The sequence below is a fragment of the Triticum dicoccoides genome, chromosome 1B, assembly GCF_002162155.2.
Source record: "Triticum dicoccoides isolate Atlit2015 ecotype Zavitan chromosome 1B, WEW_v2.0, whole genome shotgun sequence".
Taxonomy (NCBI): Eukaryota; Viridiplantae; Streptophyta; class Magnoliopsida; order Poales; family Poaceae; genus Triticum; species Triticum dicoccoides.
Window position 1 is genome coordinate 272,412,933 of NC_041381.1, and position 8,741 is coordinate 272,421,673.

Sequence of the window (8,741 nt, forward strand, 5' to 3'; positions counted from 1 at the left end):
AAACTAAGATTGCAATCTGGATATTGCGAATATAAGATGAAAGCTTTATTGATCAAGGTGGGGTTCTGTGACGCCTTGGTCTGGTCGTTGAACACAAACGAAGTACGCGAAGTTGCAGCTATGGCGAACTTTTAATCTAAACAAAACCCAAAGTCTAAACGATGCCCTAAGGGCTGTATATATGGAGGAAGAGGGGGGGAATTTCGTGGCCCTTGGTGGAGGGGTCCGAAATCAACCCTATCTCTTGTTTCCCCACACATACGGACTCTAAAAATAGCCTATACTTATGTATTTCGAAATTACATGGGCCTGGCCCAATAATAAGGTGACGCAGCACCTAAAATAGCCTCGGGACAAAATTTATGAAGTGGCATCTTGTATATTTCGTCCAAGGCTTCATGCACCCATTATGGTGGCTTCAAAGTCCTGAAATCATCACTTGTAACTCCGTTCTTGTTTCCCTTGCGCATGCCATCATCTCCATGCTTGTTCTTGCTCCAATGTTCATCCTTCTCCAAGCTAGGCCCTTCATTTGTAAGCAAAACAAATGTATCCAATTTAGGCAGCATCATATTCTCATGAACATTAGAATCATTACCAAGAAACGAAAGTACCTGGTAATTTAGTTGGCGTGCACGAGCTCTAGTAATTGGTCCAGTATGTATAGTAGCAGGGGCTGTGGGTGTAACAATTGTATTGATGTCCTCATCACCTCAAGTCGTCCTCCTCCTACTAGAAGCAACTTCAAGTCGTGCACTTCATCATCTAGTCCAACCGATGAAACCATCAAGACAAGCTCCTTCAAGTGTTTCACTTGCGGCGGCCAAGGCCACAAGTCCTTTCAATGTACAAACAAGCGCACCATGATCCTCAACATGATAGAGGCAAAGGTGTCCCGATGTTTCGATGAGATGGTGGCTATCGTTTTCTGTGGGAGTCGACCTTGACGATCCGACTACGAACGTGCAAGACATCGCGCCTTAGCAATCGCTAAACCAACTTCCGAGGGTTATTGACCACGCCGGAGCACGATCAACCTGACCACGAGGGTCTGTTTCCTGCGAGCAAACGAAGAACAAGCAAGAAACTGAGATTGCAATCTGGATATTGCGAATATAAGAGGAAAGCTTTAATAATGAAGGTGGGGTTCTGCGACATCTTGGTCTGGTCGTTGAACACAAACGAAGTACGCGAAGTTGCAGCTATGGCGAACTTTTAATCTAATCAAAACCCAAAGTCTAAACGGTGCCCTAAGGGTTGTATATATGGAGGAAGAGGGGGGAATTTCGTGGCCCTTGGTGGAGGGGTCGGAAACCAACCCTATCTCTTGTTTCCCCACACATATGGACTCTAAAAATAGCCTATACTTATGTATTTCGAAATTACATGGCCCTAGCCCAATAAAAAGGTGACGCAGCACCTAGAATAGCCACTGGACGAAATTTATGAAGTGGCATCTTGTATATTTCGTCCAAGGCTTCATGCACTCGTTATGGTGGCTTCAAAGCCCTGAAATCATCACTTGTAACTCCATTCTTGTTCCCCTTGCGCATGCCATCCTCTCCATGCTTGTTCTTGCTCCAATATTCATCCTTCTCAAAGCTAGGGCCTTCATTTGTAAGCAAAATAAATGGATCCAATTTAGGAAGCATCATATTCTCATGAACATTAGAATCATTACCAAGAAATGAAAGTACCTGGTAATTTAGTTGGCGTGCGCGAGCTGTAGTAATTGGTCCAGTATGTATAGGAGCAGGGGCTATGGGTGTAACAATGGTATTAATGTCCTCATCACAACGATGACGGAACCTATGACTCCATGAGTGAAGAGGAAATGGAAGCCCTTGAGCAAGTGGCCATGCACCGACGCGTGAATGAAGACAAAGATGATCAAGTCTTTTGTGATGAGGATCCGAGCCCCGCTCTCGTTGTCTCCAAGGTCTTGACTCTTCAACATTAACAAGACGAAGACCAAAGATTCCATATCTTCCACACAAAGGCCGGCATCAATGGAAGGTCTGTCAAGGTCATCATCGATGGAGGTAGTTGTCACAACTTGGCAAGTGAAGAACTATGTTCCAAGCTCCAATTGGTCAAGATGAAGCACCCGCACCCATACAAGGTCCAATGGCTAAGCGATTCCGGCACTATAAAAGTTGAGCATACTGTCAAAGTTTCCTTCAAAATTGGAGCATATGAAGACACTTTGGAGTGTGATGTTGTCCCGATGTCCGTTTTCCACCTCCTTCTTGGTCGACCATGGCAATTTGACCGTGACGCCGTCCACAACGGGTGTACCAATCACTATAGCTTCAAGATGAAAGGAAAGGAATATGTGCTACGACCTATGTCTCCTAGTCAAGTGATCACCGACAAGTAAGCCACCCATCGTGGAGAAAAGAGTGAGAAAGTGATCCACCCAAAAGAGAGTGAGAGCCACAAGCGAAAACCGAGTGCCTCCATGATGAGCGACAAGAAAAACTTCGTCCTATTTGCCACCAAAAGTGAGATGAGAGAAGTGTGTGAGGACCCATCGAGTGTTGTGCACTTTGTCCTTGTGTGCAAGGACGAGGCACCAAAAACTAACACCTCTCACAATCTACCTTTAGTGTTGTCTTGTCTTTTACAGGAATTCCAAGATGTTTTCCCCGATGAGCTACCTCCGGGTCTACCTCCACTATGAGCCATTGAGCACCGAATCGACCTCATGCCCAGAGCACCTCTACCTAACAAAGCCCCCTACCGCGTCAACCCCAAAGAAACTAAGGAGATCCAATGACAAGTACAACAACTCATCGACAATGAATATGTACGTGAAATCTTAGGCCCTTGTGCCGTTCCGGTTATACTTGTGCCCAAGCAAGATGGTAGTTTTTGCATGTGCTCAGATTGTAGACCCATCAATGCTATCATCGTTTGTTATAGGCATCCCATTCCTCGCCTAGATGATATGCTAGACGAACTTACTGGTGCCTCCATTTTCTCAAAAATTGATCTTAAAAGTGGCTATTATCAAATCCACATACAAGAAGGTGATGAATGGAAAACCGCTTTCAAAACAAAATTTAGCTTGTACGAGTGATTGGTTATGCCTATGGGTTTATCAGAAGCTCTCGGTACTTTCATGCGTCTTATGCATTTTGTGCTTCGCCCTTACATTGGAGTGTTTGTTGTGGTCTACTTCCATGACATTCTTGTTTTTAGCAAATCCATGAAAGAGCATCTAAATCATGTTAGGGCTGTTTTGCAAACTCTTCGCAAGGAACGTATTTTTGCCAACATGAAAAAGTGCATGTTTGGTGTTGACAAACTTGTTTTCTTGGGTCTCATTGTTTCCTCAAAGGGTGTCCATGTTGATGAATCTAAAATTGAAGATTCAAAACTTGGCCCCAACCCACTAATTTGCAAAAAGTGTGTAGCTTTCTTGGCCTTGCGCGTTTCTACCGTTGCTTTGTGAAAGATTTTAGCACTATCGTCGCACCTTTGCATGCCTTGAGTAAGAAAAATGCTCCTTTGTTTGGGGACCTTTGCAATCTACCGCTTTTGATGAGCTCAAATCTTTGCTTACTCATGCTCCGATTCTTGCTTTACCCAACTTTGACAAAACTTTTGAGGTTCATTGTGATGCAAGCGATAATGGCATTGGTGGAGTTTCGATGCAAGAAAACGAGTTATTGCATATTTTAGTGCAAAACTCTCCGGTGCTCAACTTAACTATCCCATCTATGACAAAGAATTGTACGCTTTAGTACGTGTGCTACATGTTTGGGAACATTATCTTAGACCACATGAGTTTTTCATACATACTGATCATGAAACGCTTAAGTACTTAAAAGGCCAAACTAAGTTGAACAAGCGTCATGCTGAATGGAGTGAATTTATAGTCTTTTCCTTATGTCATTAAGTACATCAAGGGTAAGGAAAACGTAGTGGCGGATGCCCTTTCCCGCATATGCACGCCTTTCACTAAACTTGAGTTGAATGTTATTGGCTTTGAGCACATAAAGGACTTGTATGCGAATGATCCTTCCTTTGCTACTCCTTATGCTAAGTGTTTGATGCATACGTCTTGGGAACGATATTACATCAAGGATGATTATCTTATGAGAGCTAGAAAACTTTGCATTCCGAGTCTTCTCTTCGTTTGCTCCTTTTGCAAGAGGCTCATGGAGGCGGACTCATGAGACACTTTGGACGCGACAAGACATTCGCCACGCTCTCCAAGAGCTACTTTTGGCCCAAGATGTTCCACGACGTCTCACGCTTCACCAACCGATGCTCTACATGTCGCAAAGTTAAGTCTAAAGCTCAATCCCATGGTATTTACATGCCTCTTCCTATTCCTTATTAACCTTGGGAAGCCATTAGCATGGATTTTGTACTTGGTTTGCCTAGGACTCAAAATGGAAAGGATTCCGTGTTTGTTGTTGTGGACCGATTCTCTAAAATGGCTCATTTTATCCCATGCAACAAGATAGACGATGCTTCACATATTGGCAATATCTTTTGTAGGGAAATCGTGCGCCTACTTGGAATGCCCAAGACGATCGTCTCGGACCACAAAGTCAAGTTCTTGAGTTACTTTTGGAAAACTCTATGCGCCAAGCTCGGAATCAAGCTCTTGTTCTCTTCGGCATACCATCCGCAAAACGACGGCCAAATGGAGGTGACGAACCGTACGCTCTCCACTCTACTTCGCGTGTTGATCAAGAGGAACATCAAGGAGTGGGAGGAGTGTCTACCCATCGCCGAGTACGCCTACAACCGTGCAAGACACACGACTACCGGCAAGTCCCCTTTCGAGGTCGTCTACGGCTTCAATCCGTTGTCCCCATTGGACATTCTACCTCTTCTACTACAAGAGCGCACCAACATGGATGCGAGTGCAGGAGCAAGCTACCTCAAGAAGATGCATGAAGATACAAGGAACACCATCGAGCGCCAATTACAACGACTTGCGACCAATCTCAACATCAACAAGCAACCCATGATATTCAACATTGGAGATCTCGTGTGGCTATACCTTCGCAAGGACCGCTTCCCCAACGAACGCAAGTCCAAACTTCTACCTCGAGCCGATGGACCCTTCAAGGTGCTAGCACGCTAAAAACAACAATGCTTACAAGATTGACCTCCCATGAGACAAGTACAACATGAGCGAGATCTTCAACGTCAAAGACCTCTTGCCATACCATGGTGATGAAGCATTTGATCCGAGGTCGGATCTTTCCCAAGGGGGGGGGGATGATGCAGAGCATCCCACGATCATCCCCATGGACGTATCTACATCTCCCACGACACCACTTGGACCTATGACAAGAGCTCGAGCAAAGGCTATCGAAGATAAGGTGAACTCGCTCCTCTCCGAACTCTGACTCCCTACTTACGAGACATGGCTACTACCTCATGCAGAGACTCTATGTGTGATCAGGTGCGTGGAGGAGAGTCATGGATCAGCTACACCCATTGGATAAGACGGCGAGGACACCAAGTTCAACGGACAAGAAGAAGGCCCACTCAAAACTCCCAGTCATCGGACGACTGACGCCGACCGGACGTTCGACGCCTGGAGGCTCCAAACTACCAGCCAAGGCCCAGCCTTCGCACGCTACAGCGGCCGGACGACCGACGCCGACCGGACGTCCGACACCTCCCAGAGCCCGGACGACCGAGCCTTTCCGGACGACTCGTGCCACCACACCCAAGCCAAAACATCGGAAGAACGGAGACTTCCGGACGACCGGACGACCGACCCCGACCGAACGAGCGACAATTACTGTCCAAAACCGAAACATCGGAGGCCCGACCGGCACCGGACGTCCGAACCCTCATGAGCCTTCGGACGACCGGTGACCGTCGGACGTCCGACGCCTGTGCGTCCGCGCGCGTGTTGGGCTGAAGCCACTTACCCTTTCATCCACTTAGACTATAAATATACCTCCCCCACCTCCTAGCTAGGGTTAGCATTGTGATAGCTCATATTCTAAGATAGAGACTTGCTCATCCATCCGGATCTACTCCATCGCGAGGGACCGACACCTCTTCGGAGAAGATCCTTGTTGGATTCAAGACCTCCTTTCGGAGAAGACCCTCTTCAAAACCTCCTCTTGGAGAACAACAGGTTACCCTATGTATCGTCCTTTGTTGGATTCAGATCTTGTATCATTTTGTGTCTCGATGATGTAGCGCATGTGTGAATTTATTCTTGTTGGTTCAGTGTTCTCTCGTGTTTTTCCCTCGTTCCCCTCCTCGTGTTCTCCGTGTTCTTCATAGGGGTCTGCTCCAATTGTGAAAGATCGGCCTCTAGGGTTCTACCCTACATCAGGTACATCTTTAAATCTTGCGGCGCTGCCTCTACCTCCGGAGTCCATTTCATTGGACCCACCTTTTTCAAAATTTTGAAACAGGGGAGGGCGCGCTTAGCAGACTTAGAGATAAACCTACTCAGGGCAGCAACGCAGCCGGCAAGCCTACGGACGTCCTTGACTCGTCTAGGCGCCTCAATCTGCTCAATGGCTTTGATCTTGTCGGGATTCTCTTTGATTCCGTGCTGAGACACAAAGAACCCAAGAAGTTTTCCGGATGGGACGCCGAGCACACACTTCTTTGGTTTGAGCTTGAGGTTGATCTTGCGCAAATTTGCAAAGGTTTCTTCCAGGTCCTGCACGAGCGTAGCCTTGTCTTTGGTTTTGACCACTATATCATCCATGTAGGCTTCCATATTTCTATGGAGCTGGGGCTCAAAACCAATGTGGACTGCTCAGGTGAACGTTGAACTAGCGCTCTTCAACTCGAAAGTCCTCCGTATGAAGTAATACGTACCACATGGGGTGATGAACACGGTCTTTTCTTGATCTTCCTACGTCAGGAAGATCTGGTGATATCCTGAATAAACGTCAAGGAACGACAATAGGTCGCACCCAACAGTGGAGTCCACTATCTGGTGGATACGTGGAAATGGGAAAGGATCCTTTGGACAGGCTTTATTGATATCAGTATAGTCAATACATAGCATCCATTTCCGATTCGCCTTACGTACTACCACTGGATTGGCCAACCACATCAGGTGGAGTACTCCCTTGACCAAGCCTGCCGCCTCCAACTTTCTAATCTCCTCGGTGATGAACTCTTGTCGCTCCAAAGCTTTCTTTCTGACCTTCTGCTTGACATGCCGTGCATGGGGGCAGACAGCAAAATGGTGCTCAATCACCTCCCTGGGAACGCCGGGGATGTCGGATGCTTGCCATGCAAACACGTCGACATTCGCCCGTAGGAAGGCGACGAGCGCGCTTTCCTATTTGCTGTCAAGGGTGGACCTTATGGTAAAAGCCCCGCCCATGACATCCTCCTTGACGGGCACCTTCTTGGTTTCTGGTGGGGCCGCCTTAGACTTCTTGCTCTTGCCGGTAGAGCTCTCTTGCATGTCCTCAGCTGGAACGCAGCACTCCGAAGAGGCGCGTTTGCCAGAGTGAGTGCAGGAACCCTTGCCGGAGCCAGGAGTCTTGCCGGCGGCCGAGGCCTTGCTGGTCTTCTTCTCGGCGGCGGGAGCAGGTGCCTTGGCGGCGGACGCCGGAACTGCCTCTCGATAGAGATGATCGGCACAGGTGAGTGCATCCTTCTTGTCGCAGCTGACGGTGATGATGCTCATCAGGTCGGGCATCTTCAGCTTGTTGTACACGTAGTGTGACGCTGCCATGAACTTGGCCAGCGATGGGCGGCCAAGGATCCCATTATATGGCAGTGGGATCTTGGCAACATAGAAACTGATTCTCTCCGTCCTGTAGTTTAGATCGCCACCGAACGTGACCGGTAGCGTGACCTTTCCCTTGGGCTGGCTCCTCCCCGGATTGATCCCTTGGAACATACCCATTTCCTCAAGATCTTCATGAGGGATCTGCAGCCTCCTGATCACGTTGGGCAAGATCAAGTTTAGGCTGGCCCCACCATCAACTACCATCTTCGTCACCTTGAGGTTGCGTATTGTTGGTGATAGCAACAACGGTAAACACCTGATCGCAGTTGTGCGATCAGGGTGATCCTCGGTATAAAAAATGATAGGCGCGTGGGACCACCTTAGTGGCTTCCGGGCGTCGACCATCGGTTCCGTTGCATTAATCTCATGTGCCCACTATTTCAATTGGTGGTGGGAAGAATGCAACGAGCCACCTCCGTCAACACACATGACTTCTGTTGCCTTCTGAAACTCATGCTCGGTGGATTTGTCATCATCATCATGATTGTCATCCTCTTCTTTCTTGTCGCGGCCTCTGGCAGGCCTCTCTTGTTGCTTCTCCTTGTCGCCGCGACCTCCTCGGCCACCGCGCTTCTTGCCGGATCCTTCAGCGCCACCTTGTCCCTTCTCCTTGTCTCGTCTCTTGTACTCAGCCCTTTGCTTCTCCATCAGCAGCTCCACTTGGCGGCAATTCTGGAGGTCGTGGCCCTTGGTATAGTGAATCTTGCAATACTGCTTGTCGGAGCCTTCTGACTTGCCGACAGTCGCCAAGGCCCGGCAGGCGTTGCACCCGGCAATCTCCTTGCCGGGGTCGTCAACCTTGGCCTTCTTTGCTGTGCCGGGGTCGCCAGATTCCTCAACGGCAAGCATGGTCTTGCCCTTGTGCTTCGTGTTGCGTCGTCGGCCCTTCTTTGACAGGGCGACGGCGTCTTCGTCTTCAGAGTCACTTTCCATGTCGGCGTCTTCACCGGGGTACTTTCTTCCGTCGTCAGCTCGGGCACACCTGTCG